Raw genomic sequence first — 19560 nt, forward strand, 5'->3', positions numbered from 1 at the left:
CATATCTAGTAAATTACTAATTGTTAAGTAAAAATAGACAAATAGACGGAGCACAAATATTACACTGCTGTCATCTCCGCCACCTAGTGGATCGCACTAGGTGGCGCACTAATGTTTACTTCACAGTAATTAGCACTAGCATTAGCATTAACATTAGCATTAGTAGAGGCATATGATGCAAGAAAGCAAGCTTATGCAGCATCAGCTAAAAAAAAAAAAAAAAAAAAACCACTTCCATTTCACCCCTCCGTTCGTTCGAAATACCAGCCCAGCTGAGCCTTAAATTTATTTAGGCTATCAACTTCCACAACAAGGGAGGGAAGTCTGTTCCACCAACCAACTACCCGCTGGCTAAAGGCAAATTTCCGCACATCTATCCTACATCTATCTTTCCTCAATCTGAATTTATGCCCTCTCAGGTGATTATTCTGAGCAAGAGGAAGAATCCCATCGGCATTGAGCATGCTCAAACTATTCAAAGCTTTATACACCTCTATCGGATCACCTCGCCGGTGCCTAGTCTCCAGACACTGTAATTTGCAAACCTTAAAAGCCTTTCTTCATAAGAGCAACCCTTTGTTCCATTCACTAACCCTTGTTGCCCTTCTATGTACTCGTTACAGCAGCTTTACATCCTTCTTGAAATCAGGCCTCCAGACCTGTATACAGTACTCAAGGTGTGGCCTGACCATTGCTTATATAATGGAATAATCACCTCCCTGCTAGAAAAATTCCTGTATATCGTTGATAAGACACCATGAGCTACACTTGCAACCCGTCTGCACTACTCAGAGAATTTCATATCTGCCTGCTCAATTACCCCCAGGTCCTTTTCATTTTCTACCACTGTTAGTGTAGTACCACAGAGTTGATACATTGCTCTGGGGTTGGTGTTTCCCATATGTAGTACTTTACATTTGTCAATGTTAAATTTCATTTGCCACCTCTCAGCCCATCTGCTCAACCTTTCCAGATCCTGTTGCAGCAGCATAGCGTCAGTAGTGTCCTTAACAACCCTGCCAACCTATGTATCGTCTGCAAACTTGGACATTAAGCTTGTTTACCATCACCAATATCATTTATAAATACAGAAAACAATAATGGACCCAATACTGAACCCTAAGATTAGCTTTGTGCAATTCAGAGATTAGCTTTGTGTAATTCAGAGATTAGCTGTGTGCCTGTGTCCGCTATTCACATTACGTTTGACTGTCGTATTTGTTTTATTCTGTGCATTATTTTGTGCCTTGTTTGTACACAAACAAGGCACAAAATGGTGCCATCCTGTCACAAATGGGGCCTCTCCTGCTGCAAATGGTGCTCCTTCTGTCATTTTTTTCTGGATTTGCCATTCTGTGTCTATATGTTTATAGTTAACACAAATAGTTTACGTCTCCTTAGCTAAATTTGAGATTATTAAATTTTAGATATTTTACAGTGATATTCATTCATTGACCATATGATTTTGAAATCCATTTTATAATAATTTTTTGAATGGGTCTCCAGTTTTTCATCCAATTATAATTTTTGGCTTCAACTAATAGAACAATTGAATTGAATCTACAAGATTTAATTCAATCGTATACAATTTCTATGGCAACAAAATTAAATTATTCGATTTATAGACTTTTGGCAGTCACTTGGTGGCTGTGTAAAAAGATATGGAAAATCAACTTTTCCAAATTCTGAAAATGCATCAGGTTTTTTATCCAAGTGGAAATTTTTGACTGGAAATATCGAAAATTCTTGGAAATAAAATCTTGGACAATCCATTCTTGGAAATAAAATAGACAATCCATTCTTGGAAATAAAATAGACAATCCATTCTTGAAGAAATATACAATCATAGGTGGGTCTTTTACCTAAATAAGTGCTGTATATATCTTAAGTTAAATTTTCGTACATTACTAGAACAATTTGAATCACTGACAAAAAACTTTATTGTCAGGGAAACAGGAAACATTTGTTTTGTAATAAGGATAGGTGGAACAGAAGCATGGACAGTAAGAGTGACCAATAATATTGTCCTGCAGAGAAGTGGAAAAACTCGGGAATTGCTGAAGGACATAAAGAAAATAAAAACGGTGTATCTTGGGAACCTGATGTAGGTTCCCAAGGAACAACAAATTCGCAATTCCGCGGATTGAGGGGAGAATGGAAGGAAGAAGAAAGCCTGAGAGAAGACGTACATCGTGGTTTGATAACATTAAGAATTGGACAGGACTGAAAACCGAGAAGCTGTTCAGAGCTACCAGAGATAGAGAGACATTTGCCGTGGTGGTCGCCGACCTGCGCTAGGAGATGGCACACAGAGGAGAAATAGAACTAGAACCACAGTATGTCTGCCGGTTAATGATGTCACCAACAGGCTGTCAGGTTTTAAGGGTTGGGGGGGGGGTAAAGAGAATATTATTATTAATGTGGGGACTAATGACATTAAGCATAGACGATCTGACGATTTGTTAGACAAATATAGGACCATGCTGAAGAAATGCCGCGAGATGGGTCGCAATGTCTATGTGTCTGCAATTCTGCCCAGGCACGATAGGAGAGATTATATGCTGAAAGCCTTGTGGATTAACCCAATACTTCAAGACTCTCTGCAAGGCTATTGGGGGAAAATTTCTATCAGCTTGGCCCGCTCATGTAGGTAGAAGGAATCTGTTTTGTACAGACTGGATACATTTAAACATTGGTAGTGCAAGATTTTTTGCCAGTATTATTGCGGATACCTTAAAGGTTCAGGGAACCTGCTAGTTTGGGTCAAGGGTAATATAGCTACGCGTTTTTCTGATAATATTAGTCAAAGTAACTTTTGCACGTACCTCAAGAAGTCTTTTTTGTTACCGCAACAGAACATATTAGTAAGATCTAAAAATATTTCTTGACTAAATGTACAAGAGAATGATAGAGTTCGTTTACCATGGTTACTGCACATATTTCTACTACCTGGGTAGTAGAAATTATGTAAAAAACTCTAGATGTAAAAAACTGTAAAATATTAGCTTCAGTTTGAACCTCTTTTTGACAAGTGTACATTATTCCTATTTGGAACGTGTCTTTTAATTATATAGATAATTATCCTCGAATTCATTTTGCATTTTTTTTTTTTTTTTGTTTGCTGGCCCCCAGGCCTGGAGTACCTTGGGGGCAGGTTTTTCTTGCACCCACCGGTATTGAACTTCTTCCGGTGAGTGCGGGATTTGTGCAATAAAGCACACAGAGAAAAAACTGGACCCTGGCCGGCTCCTCATGCCCAGGGATGGACATCGGGCAGCAGCCACCCAGGTGTTGGCTACTCCCTGGTAGCCTGACACAAACAATAGAGGGGCGCCTCCGTAGCCAGGTGGGCAGGAGCAGCAGTGCGTAGCACACGCTTCTTGATTACACCGGTGTGCGAGCCCGAGACCACCAAATACGGAGGATGCGGAAAGGTCACGGAATGACCACCGCATATCACCGGAGCAATATGGCCGTAGTTGCTAATGCTCCTAAAAACCAAATAATAACACAAACAACAGAACAACACACTATTCATTTTACTTACACATAAACACTAACATTTTTTTTTTCAGACTAGTTTCGCAGAGGTTCTACGCCATCACAGGATTATGAGATGTGGATGGGTTTATGCCTAGGAGCCACCCTCGATACCAGTAACACTCGATACAAGAACACACGCACGCAATGTACAAGGAGGTCACATGTCGCATGTCTCATGGTATCATGTTTTAATGATGAGAATGAAAATGTATATAAAATTCTATATAAATCTTCTCTCAAGTTTTGTATATAAATAAATATAAATCTTGAAAAATCTCTTGTATGAAGTGGAAAAATATTTTGGCTTCTATCTCGATGCTAAGCTCAATTTCCAACACTACAACTGAAATATTTAGCCACTAAAATCCAAAGATATGGAGCGATAATTAAACGAATAAGCAGAGCTGACTGGAGCCTCAAACATAAAGAAGTTTTTCTTATCTACCAAGCAATCTTTGTACCCATCCTGTGCAATGGTACCTCATCCTGGTGTCCCAAATCCGTGTTGGAACGAAACAGAAGAAAGCTGGATTCTATCCATGATCCTCTCAGTGACTAGGGCATGCAGTACAGTCATCGCGGGATACATGCCTGTGCATTTAGAAATCATCAGGACAGGAATCAACTAACGAGTGAAGAAAATCGTACAGACCAACATCCTCGGGTTCCAGCTTGACTTAGCCAATAACCATCATCAGGAAAGGAGAGGGCAAGATAAACAGAAGTTCCCACTGTCGCAGTTCCTTTATCCAGCACCTCCTCCTCTATACCTGGACTCCAAGCCACTTTCCTGTTAATTGAGCATGGGACTCTCAAGCAGAAGCTTACAACTCAAGGAATAGAACAAAACCTACACTGCCACTGCGGCGAAGATGAATCCTGGGATCACATAATGTACACCTGCATCTCATATGAAGAGGTGTGTTCGCCCTTCTGTTCGGCAACCTTCGTCATTAAGCACATTGCCTCGGAGGACGTTGACTCCTTTGGGGCCTTCACTCAATTCGCCCAAGCAGTGTTCACGATCAGGGGGGAAATAGAGTAACCAAAAGGTCAAACTGGATCCCATAGAGCCCAACCCCCTGGAAACCGAAACACAACGCTAAATGCTACAACTATTAGTGACAAGCAGAAAGATAATTATATCACGGATCTCTCTCTCCCAATTAAGATAGCCCTGACCGGGATAAGATTACTAAAAACTATTACTATTATATTCAGGCCACCCGAATAATTAAATTCATCTACCGTGTTGTGCCTTACGTCTGTTAATTGCGCATGTTGTATGGTCGATTTGTCTGTTTGCTGGACGAAAAACCCCAGTTTTCTGGGGTAAAAAACCTTGGTATCTACGGCTGATACCGACCAACTCAGCCACGTAGTGAAAAAAGCCCATTAAAGTTCCTCGCCTCATCGAATGGTTTCAAACCCGGGCCTTTTCCACCCGGTGTCGGGAGGACGATGACATATACCACTGTGCTACACGCGCAATCTTATCCCAGTCTGCGCGTGTATCCCGGTCTGTGCTACACGCGCAGACTGGTATAAGATTACTGTAAGCACCCATGAAGGGTGCAGGATTATCAGTGCAGCAAACTGTTGCCTTACAAACCCCACTGTGGGGTAGGATTACTGCTGGCGCCTTCTTCAGCGCGGGATCTCAACACCGACACAAATGCTGGCACTCCTGCAAAGTGCGAGAGAGAACACTGAACGCACGGCCTATGACGCACGCAAGGGTACACCTGCGACATTTTTCCTTCTCCCTCTACTCCTTTTCGTCTACATATTTCTTGAGAGTAGGTGGGCATTCCCAATCGCCCACCTACTCTTTATACCCAGCATTCAGACCTCTCTTCTATTTATCTCCCCATGCTCTCTTCTAACAAAATAAACAGTTTTTTATTCTTTTTTTTATTTTTATTCTTATTTTTTTCCAAGACAGGCGACCATGGCAGAAGCCAACCAGAGTATGTTAGGCAGCCTGGCTCACCTCCCAGTGGTGGTGGTGGCGAAGAACAACTGGGGTCCCATCGCCTGTTAGATATTGTAACAGGCGTTCTAAGTAATCTAAATGTGGTTGAATATCTGCACCATGCTGGAAGTATATCGAAGCTAAGTAAAATTTTTCGTGCTCACTTTCAACACAGACACATACAGAATGAGAATTATAAAACAAGTGCAGTCTAGTCACCTCTAAGTTACACTAGTGTGCAAAACTTAAGGACCAGTCAGGTTTTCACTTGTAGCTTCTCATAGCAGTGGCCTGGATATGGAAAAAGCATACCAAAGAAACCTCGTGAGGTTCAGAAATGATGAATTAAAGGACAATGACACAACAACGGAAACAAAACGGTACAAAGGGACTTTATTTAAAAATGGCAACATAGCACGGGCTGCCATGATACAGATGCATCACTGCAAAAGATGGAAAAAGGGAAAAGGTGGTCCTCACTGGGGAATATGACCACCCCTGATGTCGATGCAGGCTTTGCACCGCCTGTCCATACTTAGAATAATGGTGTTGATAAGTTCTTGCTTTATAGGCTTTATACACCTCTATCAGATCAGCTCGCTGGTGCCTAGTCTCCAGACACTGTAATTTGCAAAACTTAAGCCTTTCTTCGTAAGAGCACCCCTTTGTTCCATTCACTAATCTTGTTGCCCTTCTCTGTACTCGTTCCAGCAGCTCTACATCCTTCTTGAAATGAGGCCTCCAGACCTGTATACAGTACTCTAGGTGTGGCCTGACCATTGCCTTATACAATGGAATAATCACCTCCTTATCCCTGCTGGAAAAATTCCTGTATATCATTGACAACACTCCATGAGCTACTCTTGCAGCCCGTCTGCACAGCTCAGAGAATTTCATATCTGCCTGCACAACAACCCCCAAGTCCCTTTCATTCTCTACCACTGTCAGTGTAGTACCACAGAGTTGATACGTTGCTCTGGGGTTGCTGTATCCCATGTGTAGTACTTTACATTTGTCAATGTTAAATTTCATTTGCCATCTCTCAGCCCATCTGCTCAACCTTTCCAGATCCTGTTGCAGCAGCATAGTGTCAGCAGTGTCCTTGACAACCCTGCCAACCTTTGTATCGTCTGCAAACTTGGACATTAAGCCCGATATCCCATCATCAATATCATTTATAAATACAGAAAACAATAATGGACCCAACACTGAGCCCTGAGGGACTCCACAAATAACATCAGTCCACGATGAGCAGTGTCCATTGATTACCACTCTCTGTCTTCTCCCCTTCAACCACCCCTTTATCCATAGCAGCAATTTGCCTCCAATGTCACACTGCTCCAATTTGTGTAGCAGTCTTCCATGTGTAACAGTATCAAAAGCCTTTCTAAGATCCAAGTATATAATATCAAAGTTATTCCCGGCATCCAGTTCTTTTGTGACTGCATCATAGTATCCAATCAAGTTGGTCAGGCAAGACTTCCCCTTAACCAAACCATGCTGTGTCTGAGCTATAACTGAAGTCTTGTCTAAATGATCCTGCAGGGCTTCTTTAACCAGTGCCTCCATTAATTTTCCTGGAACAGAAGATAAGCTCACAGGTCTATAATTACTTGTGTCAGCCTTTGATCCTCCTTTGTGAATTGGGGTCACATTTGCACATCTCCAGTACATGGGTACCTCCCCTGAGTCCAAAGAAGCTCTCATAATTATGGCTAAGGGTTTGCTTACTTCCTTTGCTGCCTCCTTTAATATAACTGGATAGATCCCATCCACCCCGGGTGCCTTTCTTGTGTTTATCTTCAACAGTTTCTGCTCCACTTTACTCCCAGTTATTTCAAGATTCTGTAGCTTACTGCTAGAGTTGAATACACCTCTGGCATTCCCCTCGCTGAATAACTCCTCATGTGAATGTCGATACAAAATATTCATTTAGTTTGTTAGCTAGCTGAGCAGGATCATCAACAGTTGATCCATCAATATCAAGTGTACCAATCTGATTCATCCCCTTCCTTCTAGAGTTTACATAAGTAAAGAACTCTTTGCTGTTTTTCTTTGCATCCCTTGCCAAGGATTTCTCGTAATCTGCCTTCGCCTGCCTAACCTCCTTTGTAACTTGGTTGCATATCAACTTGTATCTATCATAGGCTTCTGTGTCATGTGTTAATTTGTAAGTATCCCATGCATTTTTCTTCTCTGCCATATGCCTCATTAGTTCATCTGACATCCATTTTGGCCTAAACCTTGAACAATATTTCTTAGTTGGTATGTAAAGCCTAGTAGCTTCCAAGATAAGTTCTTTGAATGCTTCCCATTTTGAATTTGCTCTTGGTAACATCATCAGTTGGTCCCACTGTATAGAATTTAAATACTGTCTCAGTCCATCGTAGTCGCCTTTACGGAAGCAATAACCCTTCCCTTTATCCATAATGGTAGTTACCTCTTTGAGTAAATCCCACTTCAGCACACTGTGATCCCTGCCACCTAGTGGTTCATTTATCTGCAGATTCTTAATGCATGAAGAATCACTGCTGATAATCAAATCAAGAGTATTACTCCCTCTAGTTGCCTCCCGAACATGCTGATGTAGAAAACAATCATCCAATAAATCTACAAAAGTCCTGCTAGTGTGTGTGTGAGTAACCAGCCCCCAAATTCCAGTCAATATCTGGGAAATTAAAATCTCCCATTATAAGACTCTCCGATTTACTGGCCCAATCTATTTCCCTGTACAGTTCCTTATTATACTCATCAGAGTCATTAGGCCTATAGCACACTCATACTCTCAATTTTGATCTCCCAATGTTTATGTCACACCAAACTGACTCAACACTGCACTGTCCAGCGATGTCGACTGTCTTCACTTCCTTGGTTTTTATGTGTTTCTTAACTAATAGCATAACCCTCCCCCCTTCCTATCCTGTCTATCCTTTCTGTAGACGTTGTACTCCCCAAATTGCAGTTCTGCATCCCTTATATCTGTGTGACACCACGTCTGTGATACCCCAGCAATATCTGCCTTCGATGTTTTGAGCAATACCTCAAATTCATCAAATTTATTTACTAAACTCCTAGCATTGGTGTAAACGCAAGTATACCTGCACCTGTTTCTATTCTTAGCTACCCTAACACAACCCATGTGTTTACTTGTACCGCAATGGCTCCCAGCAGTCTCTGAAATACCATGCATCTTGTTTTTCAGGCTTCTGCTCATTCTAATAGAAGCAGTGAAAGAATCTCTTTCACCTCTGCCAGTGGCTACTGCAATCTATTGGTCTTTGTCTCCCCCCAAGCTAGCAGTTTTCCGACCCACCTAACACTGCCTCGATAGCATCAGCAAATATTCTTGCACCCTTTCTATTTAAGTGTATCCCATCTCTGTAGAAGCAATCTCTCCTGTTAACAAGTACAGTCCAGGCTGAAAAAAATTCTACTCCTTGAGCCTTGCACAATCTTTCCAGTGCCGAATTGATCGACAAGGCTCTCATCATATACTCCCTCCTATCGTGTCTGGGCAGAATTGCAGACACTTTCAAATTCAACCCTAATTCTCGGCTTTTGTTCAACAGTGACCTGTACTTGTTAAGTAATTCTGCCGGTCTCCTACTCTTAATATTATTAGTGCCAACGTGTACAACTATATCACCTTTTGTGCCCTTAAAAGATGATATTCGCTCTACAACGTCATCAACCTTTGCCCCTGGCAGACATACCCTGGTCCTGTTCCACCTATCTTTTTTACAAAGCATGTTCCCCGTTTCCCTGACAATAGAGTCACCAACAACTACTAGTTCCTTCGGGACCAGCGCATTCTGCCTTGGGGGTTGTCTCTGTGTCACGCGATGCCCAAGTGGGCATCGCGTGACACAACAACGTGACACAGAGACTCTGGCGTTGATGTGGGCAGCTGACAGCTTGATGGGCCCCTCAATTTAATTTCTTCGAGGGCATCCACCCTGTCCTTCAAGCTCTCATATAGGCCCACAAGAACACCGAGTTGTTGCCTGATATCGATACACTCCTTGCATCGCGCACACACAAAGACATCCCCTTTGGCAGTATCATGTCCCGTACCGGATTGCTCTGCAAACATCAAGCAAACAGTGCATTTTATAAGGCTGTGAGTCAGAGGACAACTGCCCCCCTCAGTTCTGCTCTGAGCCACAGCACTTCCATTAGCTTGAGCCTTTTGCTTTGCTGCTCTGGTCTGAGTCATGATTCTATTAATTTATTAATTAATTATAATTAATTATGTTACGTTATTAATTATGTTAAATATAATTAATTATATTACGTTTGTAATCTAAGTCGTTATATTTATTTATTTAAACGTACAATTTAACTGCTAACGAAGTTCAACTAACGCTATCTAGTACGGTATATAACTATCGTATCACAAACGAGGGAAAGTTACGAACGGTAGCGGAGTTGAAACACGTGGAAACCCTTACCGATACTTTTATGCAATTACAAGGCGGAGTAAAGAATAAATACACCAAATTAATCAGAAAATCTCAAAATAATGTTATACTACTAAATTTAAATCAAAAGTTTTAGAAAAACAATAATTTCAAATCAATAAATAAGAAAAATCCACCTTGCGGCTTTGAACACGACCGTCTCCTAGTTGCCTCGTCAGCAGACTTTTGACCAGCTTTCTACTGAACGCCATAGTTATGGAAATCGCCACAGGCGGCTTCGTTTGATTTTGTGGTTGTAACATTCAGAAATACTGTTGGTCCTTAAGTTTTGCACACCAGGTTATGATTGAAAATAATGATTGCGGCTCGCAGATTACGCTCATCACACGACACAATTTTTGTAGCCAGAGAGAACCCCATGAGTTTTTCATTACTTTCGTAAGGTTTCTGAATGCCAGATCAACCTGTTCACGATTGCATACTATTCTCAGCTCAGCTGCTCCAGCTTTTGACCGTTGTGCATTCAGCTGGATAATTTTTATGTTACTTTTGCCATTAATCTGTTCGTTACATTTGCTGCATGTCCCGTTACCATATTTACAGTAATGCTGATCTAAACCATTTTGGCTACCATTTTGTTCCATTCTGAATATCAAATATGCCCGTTCTTTCATTTATTAATTTCCGTGCTCTTTCAAATTCTATATATCTCCTGTGCCTAACTGAGAGGATGTGGAGTAGTGATGGTTGTGTTAAATGCCTATGGAATTGTGCTCCTTTTTTATGTATAAGCGTGGTTTAATGAGTAGTTAACTTTATCAAATATATGATATGGATAGAGATAACTTCGGTGAGTCATAAGATAAAATTTTATTGCAAATATTGGGGAGACACACAAGATATTGGGTGCCGCCCGGGCTAGCCAGGTGGGTAAAATGCCTACCTGGCAATCCAAAGGTGGCGGGGTTCGAATCCCACCTCGGGCTTGGATCAGAGTAAAATGCAAAAATTTTAGGAGGTGCATTATGGTCACAGAAGCCAATGCGCCAACAACTAACAGGAAAAAAAAACAAAAAAAAAAACAAGATATTGGTGTTTGGAAATTTTGTCTTGAAACTCTAATAGCGACATACACTTTGCTGCCACTTTATTAGATACACCGACCTAGTAGTGTGTTGAGCCTCCTTTAGCCTTCAAAACAGCCTGAATTCGTCTAGGCATGGATTGAACAAAATGCTGAAAACGTTGTGGGAATGGAGTCCCATGCAGACCTGAGTGTGTCACGCAGTTCCTTGAGATACGACAGAGGCCTGCAGCAAACAGTCCTTTCCAGCTCATCCCAAAGATGCTTAATTTGATTGAGATCCGTGGACTGAGTGGGCCACTGCAGCAAAGAAAAGTTATTGTCACGTTCCTGGAACCATTCCATAGTGATTCGGGCTTTGTGCACCGGCGCATTATCCTGCTGGAAGTAACCATCTAACTGAGGATAAACTGTCAGCATGAACGAATGCACTTGGTCAGCAACGATGTTTAGGTACGATGTGGCATTCAGGCTTGAATCTATGGGTATCAATGGACCCAACGTGTGCCAAGAAAACATTCTCCACACCATAAAGCCCCCATCATCTTGCACTGTAGTCGTCAGACTTGACGTGTCGATGGATTCATGTTGTTTTCTCCAAATTCTGAGCCTTCCATCAACATGATGCACCAGGAACTTCGACACGTCAGACCAAGCAACTGTTTTCCAATCTTCGATAGTTCAGTGCTGGTGTTGCTGTGCCCACAGGAGGCGTGATCTCTTGTTCTTCACTGATAACAAAGGTACCAATCTGGCCGTCGGCTGTTGTAGCCCATTCGCGACGAAGTTCGACTAGTGGTCCGTTGTAATATTTTGTTCTGCGCACCAGGGTTTTATTCTGATATGATGTGCGACATTGTGGCCGGTCTGTTTGCTTGAACAATTCTAGCCACCCTCCTCTGATCTCTCTCTCATCCAAAAGCGGTTTTCTTCCACAGAAGTGCCGTCGAGAGGATGTTTTCTGTTCATTGCGCCATTCTCGATACACCCTTGAAACAGTGGTGCGTGAAAAGTTCAGGAGAACTGCCGTTTCAGAAATGCTTTGTCCAACACGTCTTGCACCTACTACCATGCCACGTTCGAAGTCCGTTAGACCACTTCTCTTCCCCATTCTTGCTACGGTTTGTAACTGATACTATAATGGTTGTTCTGCTGCATTTATATCACAACTGTGGTCATGTGACTTGCAATGTTGTGGGACAAACCATTTGTATGCACAGCAGGGGTGTACCTAATAAAGTGGCCAACTATACACCTTTCGAGACAAAGTGTACAAACAAATTTTTGGTTTGCCAATGGGATTGAGCCTCAGCGGTTTAATATTGGAGATCTATCTCTCAACGATTTAGCATATACATTTAACGCCTCTTCGACCCCGTATCACATGCAATGGGAGGTATTTAGGCGATGTTCTAGTTATTACTGATTGTAGTACTATTCAAGACATTTTACATTTGTTTAATAATATTCATTCTAGATTCAAATTAAATTTGAAAGGGAGAATATGGATAGTAAATCATTAAATTTTCTAAATTTCATGCTTACTCGGGATTCAAATAAAATTCAATTTAACATCTATCGAAAACTTACAAATACCAGTATGCTTCTACATTATAAGAGCTATCACCCGTTCTCTTTCAAGGGATCTTTAATCAATTTCCAAATGCCTATAAATATTCAACGAAGGAATCTGCTTTGGGCTCAGAAATACAAATATTAACCAGCAGATTCTTAAACAGGGGTTATTCCCTTGCTGCAATAAACCTAATTAGGGTGCAAGCTAAAGAGAGGATACAAAATACTACACCAACCAACAATAGTAATATCAAAAAATACTTAATTTTGTCTCATACGTTGAACAATGGCACAAACAGCTTAACAGATTCTTTAAAGATACCGAATTTAAAATTGTGGCCAGGCCAATACGTATATTACACACTATACTGAACAACCCCTCAGTCCTCTCCTCGTTCGCAACCCAAATTAATGACCTGGTATACAACATTTCTTGGGGTGATTGCAACTCGTCTTACCAAAGTTCGACGCAATTTCCTTTGAATCAACATGCGCCTTTAATCAACGTGCGCCCTCGATTCGTGCTTCTAGTTCAGCAGTGTCAGAATTAGCCTTTCATGCCGTTAACGAAAAACACGTTTTTTTTTTTTAACGAGGCCAAAATATTTAGTGTCCAACGTAATTATACGCGGCTATTAATTGCAGAAACCGTAGAAATTAAATTACAGGATAATTCTGTTAATGTTTGCCTGCCATATCTGAACTCCGATTCGTAGGCTTTTATGCGAATGCTCGAAGACAAATAATCCCTTTTTAAGTTTCACCCCTTCGGTAATTTTCATTCCTGTGATAACGACATACGGTCGAAAAACGTTGTTAGCTTCAGGAAGGAAAATCGTTTTGCAATTTTTTCGTTAAATTCTTTCAACTGATTTTCTTAATTCTTAATTGCGTTAAATTGTTTTTTTTTTTAAATTACTTTAAATTGATTTTTAATTGTGTTCATTTGCTTTTTAATTATTTGTTATTGTAATGTAAGAGTTTCGATTCTTTCGTTTTAATTTCTGGAGAGTATGGAAGCGTTCTACTTATTATATTGAGGTAAACTTCTATTATTATTTTTACAAATACATTTATTATTATTGTTATTATTGTATTATTATTATTTTTATTTTTGGCTGGTGCAGCATAAGCCTAGGCTTTCTTGCACCATGTGGCAATTGCTAATACTAATACTGTTATAAATAATAACACTGATCTCTTTCTTAGACAGATACTATAAATTCAATTCTGGATGTTCTTACTTGACGATCCCCTTTTAGATTTGCCCTGTCATAAAGACATTCGATCACTTCATCTTAATTACTTTACTTCCTCGATTAATTTTACCCCTGTTGAATTATCTTCCGTCATCCCAAGGAATAAACCTAATCGATGTCCTGGCGAAAATCTTATCAAAGGGGAGTTCTTGATCTTATACAAGAGAAATTTTCAATCCAGCTGTCCAAACAACTGTCCTTCAAAATTTATATAATAAATGTTTACAATGGTCTGTTTTTCCAAATTAACGGTAATCTGCCATCTTAAGAATTCTATTGAAACTTGGCAAGTCTCCTAATTCTCTCCGGTATTACAGACCTATCGCTTTTTTATCTAATTTAGGTAAGATCCTTGATCTCATATAGAATCCTCGCTTTGCATCTGGCAGCTCACTAGTCTAGCCCTTTGCCTCCCCGCCGGAGTTTCCTTTTATGAAATAAACAGATAATAATAATGATAATAATAATGATAATACAATACAATTTTATTTATCAAGAGAATTCGTTTACAATAACTGAACTTGTTAAGAAAAGTAAAGTTCTTGACAACAAGTTGTTATTCTTCCTTTACAACAGTTTTGTACAAATTTGTTATCTTACAGAAAAGACTATGAAGTCACTACACATTGTATATTCCACACTGTAAACAGAGGTAGTAGTTTATCTGCATATCAATTCTAATCTACTGTGTCATCGAGTATCAAAAATTTTCTTATTAGGAATTTTAATTTGGAGATGGGGTAACTTCTCCTGAGCCTGAAATCAATGCTAGCTAACAAGTTGTTTATTATATTCATTGTGTGCCTATCTCCAAATCTATTTAGTATCCTAGGGTGAGGCAAAGTAATTGCTTTTGGGTTCCTTAAATTTTGTGAGACATTTCTTTGCAGATTCGACTCTTCAAAAATAGTGTTAAGATTTTTTAAGAACAGATTTAACTTCAGTTTTTGAAATGGATACAGTATTTTATGTTTCAACAAAAATTGCCTTCTCTTGTTCAGGTCATTCCAAGAGTTTGTCCCCATTAAAAGTTTCAGAATCCTATTCATTAAGTTGTTATTGCCCTTATTTCTGTTTTATTTGCTTGTGCCCATATATTTACTAAATAATTGAGTTGGGAGTCCACTAATGCATAAAATAAGGTAACTTTTGTTTTAAGATTTAACTTATTCTTAATGTAGTAGAAAAAGTACACATAAAATCTCATTTTTTTGTACAAGTTTGTTGTATGCATTACCCAACTTAGACTGTAGTCAATCCATAACCCAAGGTAACAATGATTTGAAACTTCTTTCACAGACATTTGCAATTCTTGAAATTCTGCAGTTTGATAGAGGGTTGAATGTCCAAGGTTTGATGAGGAGGTCTTATTACCAAAAATTTTGTTTTTTCAAAGCTGAGTGCTAATTTATTATCGTGCAACCAAGTTTGTAAATGTATTGCATCCTGTTGTAAATAATTCACCATTTTTGTTAGGTTCTTTCCTATTGTATATAAGATTATATCAACTGCATAATTTTTTATAAAGGAGTTCTTAATTACTTCGAATATGTCATTTATATGATGTTGAATATGATTGGCCCAGCATGAGTGCCCTGAGGTACTCCTCTCTTTACATTATAAGATTTTCCCTTCGTATTTTCTACTTATACTGTTATTTTTCTTTTGGTTAAATAATTTGCTAGGAGTTGATTGAGTCTTCCCCTTATACCATATTTCAGTAATTTCTGTTGCAATATTGGGATATCAATTAGGTCATATGCTTTGGTCAAATCTATAAATAAAATCAATATGAAGTTATTGTTGTTTAAATGTAAGTTTAGAGAGTCTACTTAGTTCTCTAATAATGTCTGTGTGCTCTTGCCCTTCTGATATGAGAATAGAGAGTTGTTTAACAGTCCATATTAATGTAAATATTTGTTATATGGGAAAATATATAATTTTCTATTATCTTATTTAAAACTGACTGTATTGCTATTGGTCTGTTATTGCAAAAGTCATCAGGTGGTCCCTTTTTATATATAGGAATTATCTTAAATGAGAGTAAATTTGTAGGATAGCTTCCCGACTCTAACATCCGTGCTATTAGCTCTACCAAGAGAACAGAGAACTGTTCTTTGTTTCTCTTTACCTCGGTTACTGTAATACAGTCCAGTCCGTAAGATTTCTTGTTCTTTAATTGTTATATAATTTTAAGAATCTCAGTATAATGTGGAGCTAAGACTACACATGAGTTCATTATCTGAGGAAGCCTATCTTGTTGAGTAAAGGAATCTTGGCAATAATGTATTAAATATCTGTTGAGATCTAATACAGCTTTGGCAAACCTATTTGCAGCCTCATATTGTTTGTTTGCACCAGAAATCTGTTCTACTAGTGTTTTAATTTGATTTGGTTTCCCCTTGACTTTTTCTTCCTTGTACTTAACATGCTATTTATAATGCTCCATTTATCCTTTTGTGTTATCTGCTTTTCCATGAAAAGATGTTTGTAATTAGTGTATTTTTGCTTTTTTATCATGCCTGTCACTTTCTGAGTGTTTTGTAATTGTGATAATGTTCTTTCTTTGATGGACAATTTCTATACTGCCTGAAATATTTATCCCTTTGTACCATTAATTCTTCTATTTCCAAGGTTTCCTAAGCTTAATCCTGCTACTCCCAGTGTTTGTGTTGTTGGCTGTGTGATTAACTTTTCTCTCGGTATTAAACCTTGAATTGTTTATAATTTGTATTATTTTATTTGAAAAAACATTTACATTTGTTGTGTAAGATGCTTGATCTTGTATTAACATGTTTTCTATGTTCTGTTCCAGTTTACCAGTTGATAAATAATTTTTCTTCGTAGCATTTATTAATTTTATATCTTCATATGGATGTTGTTTTGAATACATATATACTATTAGTATACATGTTCTGTGATCTGAAAGTTGATTTAATAGTATGTAGGAATTAGCATACTTCAACTTGATATTTGTAATTAGGTGGTCTAAAAAGAGCTGACTGTTCTATTACCCTCCATCCTTTGTTGCCTAGTTATTCCAAATAAGGTATGTTCAAATTCATAATTGTTGAAGATTGCAGAGTACCTGGGTATCACATTATCAGTTCCATCGGTTAGTAAATTAATATTAAAATCTCCTACTAGTATGGTCATATCTGTTTGTATGTCGTCCCATTGCAAAATGGGACGACATACAAACAGATATACAAAATAGAATTTTCTAATTCTATTAGGAAGCTGTTTATTGAATCTGATGGTGGCCTGTAAAAAGCACAAATCATGGATGTGTTTTCTGGGTCTTCTCCTAATAATTTGACACAGCAGTTTTCACAAGACTGAGTTAAGTGGTAAACCTGTATTGCCCTAAAGCATGTTCTATAGTATATTATTATTCCTCCACCCCTTCTCAACTCTCTCAATATATAGACCTTATCATAATCTTTTATGTTATAATTGGAAATTTCATCACTTTTTATGTTAACCTCTGTTAAAACTATACATGAGATATATTATTTTATTGCATTTATATATTGTAAGAAGTTAAACCAATTTTTTTCTTAGTGACCTGATATTTAGAGCTACCATAAAGAACTGTTTTTAATCAATTATAAGAGCTTGAATATTTAGATTATTTATAAAATGTAAAGATGAATTGAAAATCTGTGATTCCTCAAAAAACATACCTGATGTCTTAATTTTACCTTGAATCTAGATTTCTGGAAATTTCAATTATTCACAATAAAAGAGTCTATTTTATAAACTGCAAATCCTTTGAACTCTGAATTCTAAAGACTCTTGAAGATTCATTCTTCTTCACATAAATTTTGCCATGTTTTAACTATAAAAATTTGTAACTGTGAGTTCTTATTAATTCTTTTGTTTCCCAAAACAATTGCTTGAGGTGGGCTGTTCAGTGGTCATTTCTGTAGATTGGGATATTGCTATTGTCCTGATATATATCTTTTGCTGTTAGTCGGATCTCCGTTGCCTTTCTCATCCATTTTTTCCTTTGCCATATGGTTTGAAAACTTCACAATCAGTGTTGGCTTGTCGTTTGTTTTTTTATTGTTTGGTATGTAATAGTGTTCTATTTCTTTGTTGTGCTGTAGTTTCAATGCAAGTCCTAATAAAACATCGCGAAAGTTACCCCCATTGTACTTACCTTCCCCAAGGTCGGAGTGACATTTGAGAGAGATAGTGGCATCATCTGGGTCACTCGCGAGAACTAAAAAATAAATAAAATAAAAACCACTGGACATAAGCCGAAGCCAAATAAGTCCACCTCCATAGATGGATTATGTCGCAGAGAAATAGTATTCACACTGCATCGAGTGTGGCGCAGGATAAAGTCACTCGCGGTCAGACCTTAGGCAGAGGGGTCATTTCGAAAATTTGGAGAGAGTCTCCGGAGCAAGACAATGGAGCAAGTGGCGCTGTCCCCCGCAAGGCTACTACAAGAGAAGGGCAAGACCATTGAGCTCCGTCAACTGGAAATGCTTCCTGTGCAACTGTGCTAGTGACCACCCAGAAAGGAAGGAAACGCCAACGCATGAAGAGGGGCATTGAAATGAATACCTACATCATGCGAGCATACTATGAAATAACCAGGCTAGAGACCGATATGACAATGTACAGGTCGCGACTACATACCAAGTGGTTGGAACGATATCCGAATATTCAGGTCATCGAACAGTGATTAGCAGAACAAAAAGGACCATCGTCACGAAGAACCTAATTGCTCCTGCCATCTAGAAAAAAATCAAGCAGGATGTCAGCGATCAACTACAAAGCAAAAAGAATATGGTAATATGGAACCAGAGGAGGAACAGCATACCATGGAACCAGAGGAGGAAGAGCAAGAAGAAATACAACCCAGAGTAGCTGAAGTTAAAAGATACGAAGTCATGATATCCAGCAAAGACGACGAGTGGAAGAAGAAGGCCCTAACAGAATTCGAAGTAATGGATTCCACAAGAACCTACGTGATACCTAAGCAGAGGCCAAATAAAATCCTGTGGAGAGTAACAGACCATCTGAATCGGCAAATGATGCCACATTACCTTGACAACAATGGTGCAACGCTGGAAGCTATTCACACAGCTGTATACTGTGTTGCCATAGCAGCTACTAGGATTAATGGAAAAGAAACGAAAGGCCAGCAGCAGAAGAACCGAAAACAGAAGGAACCGCTAGCTTGGGAAAGAAGACTTCAGCAGAAGTCAGAAGAATTAAGAGTCAAGATAGGTCAGTTGACCCAGTACCAAAAGGGTAATAGAAGTAAGAAATTGATTGGAAAGGTGAAGAGCAGCCTTAGGAGAGAGAGCGTCCACAGCAAACATGAGACCAGAAATCAGAAAATAGGAGAATACTTGGACACACCGAAGCAGAATCTCCTTGCACTCAGCAAGAGACTACACCGATACAAAGAGAGCTCCCAGAGGAAAATAAACAACCGAATCTTCGATGAGGATCAAAGAGCCATCTACAGGAAACTGGGTGAAGATGAGAAAGCAGGCAACGAACCACCCGGGAAGAAGACGATCGAGGAGTTCTGAGGAAATAACTGGAGCAGTGAAGTAAGACATAACACCCTGGATAGACTTAGAACGGAAGAAAACCACGGACATACAAGAGATGAGAGAGTGGGAGATTCGAGAAGAAGATGTAAATCAGTCGATCAGGAACACCTACAACTGGCGA

At 39.1% G+C, this 19560-nt stretch overlaps 1 protein-coding gene across 3 annotated transcripts in view; it reads right to left on the reverse strand.

Moving 5' to 3' along the window:
• LOC150088279 (atrial natriuretic peptide receptor 1) overlaps window positions 1–19560 on the reverse strand; it is a 1689763-nt gene that overhangs the window by 1001068 nt on the left and 669135 nt on the right. The window lies entirely within an intron of this gene.

This window comes from Mastigoproctus giganteus, chromosome 3 (genome assembly GCF_048544385.1).
Source record: "Mastigoproctus giganteus isolate SK-2022 chromosome 3, ASM4854438v1, whole genome shotgun sequence".
Classification (NCBI taxonomy): domain Eukaryota; kingdom Metazoa; phylum Arthropoda; class Arachnida; order Uropygi; family Thelyphonidae; genus Mastigoproctus; species Mastigoproctus giganteus.